General features: G+C 50.0%; 1 protein-coding gene across 1 annotated transcript in view; it reads right to left on the bottom strand.

Moving 5' to 3' along the window:
* Positions 1-2035, bottom strand: part of LOC125032708 — a 46057-nt gene extending 44022 nt beyond the window's left edge. The window contains exon 1 of the mRNA XM_047623967.1: positions 1447-2035. The gene's annotated coding sequence lies outside the window, so the exon portion shown is untranslated. The remainder of the gene's footprint in view (positions 1-1446) is intronic.
* Positions 2036-3737: the final 1702 nt, after the last annotated feature.

The raw sequence follows: 3737 nt of genomic DNA on the forward strand, positions 1-3737 counted from the left end.
TTAAAGGGACAGCTGACAGGCAAAAGGGAACCATATGGTTTAAAGGGAGGTAAGGATAACAGAGTCGGTTGAGCTCAAAGCAAATGCGGTGGGATGCGTTGTGTTGTTTTTTTTTTCCTTTAATTTCATTTGTTTATTTGCGTTTGTGGTCAGTTATACATCAATGATTATATTATTTTGGTGTGCGTGTATGTGTTGTGTTACACTGTGTATTTGGGGTATTGTGGTGTCGCATATATATATCTGTGTGTGTGTGTGTGTGTGTGTGTGTGTGTGTGTGTGTGTGTGTGTGTGTGTGTGTGTGTGTGTGTGCGCGCGCGTGTGTGCGCGCGTGTGCGTGTGCGTGTGTGTGCGTGTGTGTAGGTGTGTGTGTGTGTGTAGGTGTGTGTGTGTGTAGGTGTCTGTATGTAGGTGTGTGTATGTATGTGTGTGTATGTAGGTGTGTGTATGTAGGTGTGTGTTTGTAGGTGTGTGTGTCTAGTTGTGTGTGTATGTGTGTGTATGTGTATGTGTGTGTGTGTGTGTGTGTGTGTGTGTGTGTGTGTGTGTGTGTGTGTGTGTGTGTGTGTGTGTGTGTGTGTGTGTGTGTAGTTGTGTGTGTGTGTGTGTGTGTGTAGTTGTGTGTGCGGAGGTGTGTGTGTGTGCGTAGGTGCGTGTGTGCGTAGGTGCGTGTGTGCGTAGGTGCGTGTGTGCGTAGGTGCGTGTGTGCGTAGGTGCGTGTGTGTGCGTGAATGTGAGTGTAAGTGTAGTTTGTGTGTAAGTGTAGTTTGTAGTTTGCAGTTTGTGTTATAGTGTGTAGCGTATGTACAAATTATGTGTGACGGTGTGTGCTATATGCTGTATACATTATATGTACATCTGCGTGTGTGATACCGGGAGACACATTATGCATATACAATGACAGTATTCTCAACTTAGCCAATACACATGCACTAACACTCTGCCATTCTTAATAGGAGTATGAACCAAAATGCATGGACATGAAGAAAGTGTGGATTGGAAGAAAATTTCATGTCTGCTGAAGCAAAAATCATCGCATATGTGATAGACTGGGTGAAAGTTGTGCATTCAAGGTTTTATCTTACAACACACTCGTCCGTCTGTCACACATACGCTGGTAGCTGCAAAAGTTCATTTTTTTCTTAATTATGGAAAAAACACACACAATAACACTATGTCACTACGGCCCCTACATGCGCCTGTTTCCATTCACGGTTCTTTCATGACGTACACTGCACTTCGATACACAGCGTATGTAGGCCTATAGTCACCTCTCGTCACTGCGACGCCAAGACATAAAAGTAACAGCTAGATAAAGTGGTAGCATGTCGGGTATGGATCATGAGGGCTTATATTCCTGCTCGTCATGAGCTGTGGGTAACGTGGCACTGCCGCGTCATGCAGGCACTACACTACCCCGTGGCACTAAACAGGCTGGGATGTTACCTTGCGAGTGAGGCTGGGAGGTGCTGGAGGTGCTGGCGACGGTGTACCCCAGCGGAGGCGATGACGTGGGCACCTGACGTCCCTGGCGTGGTCGAGTGGTAACGAGCTGGCGCCTGTACGTGCTGTGGTGTGCTGACACGTGACAACGAGTCCCACTACCGAGCGCCAGGTACCAAACACGGCACCGTACCCGCACTGCCACTCACTGTCGCACTTCCTAAATCCACACAGACCTGCAACCGGATCCTCCTCACAACAGACTGACTGCCCCAAAGGGCCGCTCTCAGTAAAATGGCTACCCAGCGGCACAAAAATCGATACTGGATGTTAGTGGTAGCGTAGGCTGCCCACCACCGCACTGTGCCCCGTCGCTTCCCGCACTGCCTCGCACGCGCGCTCCCGCACTCACGCTCCTCCCCCCTCGCTCCTCACTGACGTAACACAACCACTTCCTCACACTGAATTTACGCCAGGTAAATCTTTTTATTGGAGGCTGCACTCTTTCCTCACATGCCCTCCACGTCCAGTGCACGACTGAGTGTGAGGGGAACTCGTTCTTACCCTAGGCTGGTTACAGACTGCTGGGTGAATGAACGGCCAGTCAAGCATAGAGTGGGAGCCACCACCGGAGTCAAGCGAGACTCCGCGGTCAACTCTGCGGCGCTCTTTACTCGCTTTTTAAAATTCACTCGCTCTATATATCTACTCAATACTTTTTTTTATATAAAACCTTAAAATAATCTCCTTAGGTTTGTATCAACATATATATTTTTGGATCTTTCTGTCATGCGTACAAGTATAGTTTCTTAGGATAGAAGGTTGCGACCAAAAAGCGCGCCCGAGTTGAGGGCAGACGAATTTTCTCACCGAGGCATTATTAGTGGGCTCGGCCGCACTTCCATTTCCGACTACCTGAATCTTCCTGTGACGCTGAGACGCTAATGACGTGGATTTCCGTATGCCAAATTGTATCTTCCACGTGGAAATTAAAGGTGTGATTAAAAGAGAGTAGAAAAAAGGAAAGTAGATGAGTTTGCGCGTGTAAGTATATATATATATATATATATATATATATATATATATATATATATATATATATATATGCGAGCATTTGCGATTAATCCGTTGCTATAATCTTATTTCATTAGAAAGATAATATATATATATAAATATATTGTAATACATAGAACTGGCCGAGGTAGAAAACGTCAAAGACAGCGAAGTATTAGAAAGTTGGCAGCAGCGATCCCCAGTGACCAGCCCTTAAAGCGTGACCGATGTCGATTGCGGAGAGACTGACGGCGAGAAAAAAAGAAATACGCAGGTTACAAAGTATGATTAATTCCTCACAGTCTCATGAATGAACTTTGTCTGTATGAGGATTACCATGTGCCACTCACACCCGCACGTCGGCCCGCCCTCACCGCTGGATGACTCACCTGGGGAGGAGGGGGGCGGGTGGGGGGCGAATGTTACGGGTTAGAGGGGGGCCACAGACGTGCTGCTGCCACCCCCCATTCGTCTCCTTTTCCTCCTCTTCCTCCTCCTCTTCTTCCTCTTCCTCCTCCTCTTCCTCCTCTTCCTCCTCCTCTCCTCCTCCCCATCTTCTTCCTAATCATTTATCTCCCCATCTTCTTCCTACATTTACTTCCCGTTCCTCTTACTCGGCCTCCTCCATTCATTTTTCTTCTTCTCCCCATTTGTCTCACCCCTCCTTCTTTTTTTCTGTTTTTTTCCCCTCATCCTGTCCCATTTTTCTCCCTCTCTTTCTTCTTCTCCCTCACTTTTCTCCCTTACCTCCTCGCTTTCCCCCGTTCGTCTCCCTCTCCTACTCCTCCTCCCCCCCCCATCATCCACCTCGTTTTCCTCCTCCCCCTCCACCGCCCCAAGCCCCCTCCCCCCTCCCCCTCATACCTCACCCCTTCCCTCTCTCTCCCCCCTCCCCCCTCCCCCTCATACCTCGCCCCTTCCCTCTCTCTCCCCCTCCCCCTCCCCCTCATACCTCGCCCCTTCCCTCTATCTACCCCCTCCCCCTCCCCCCACCCCCTCGCCTCCCCTACTTCTCCCCCCTCCCTTCCTTCTCCCCCCCTCCTTCTCCCCCCTTCTCCTCCCTCCTCCTTCTCTCCCCTCCTCCCCCTTCCTACCCGTCACACCCTCCGCTTCCGTCCTCGCTACCTGTCGTCGTACTTGCGAGACCCCAGACCGCCATGGCATGTGGTCGGCGCCGATGGGGGGTAGGTGGGGGGGGGTTGGATGATGAGGGGGGGTGGTCGAGGTGGGGGGGAGGGAGG

Source organism: Penaeus chinensis, chromosome 15, assembly GCF_019202785.1.
Source record: "Penaeus chinensis breed Huanghai No. 1 chromosome 15, ASM1920278v2, whole genome shotgun sequence".
NCBI lineage: Eukaryota > Metazoa > Arthropoda > Malacostraca > Decapoda > Penaeidae > Penaeus > Penaeus chinensis.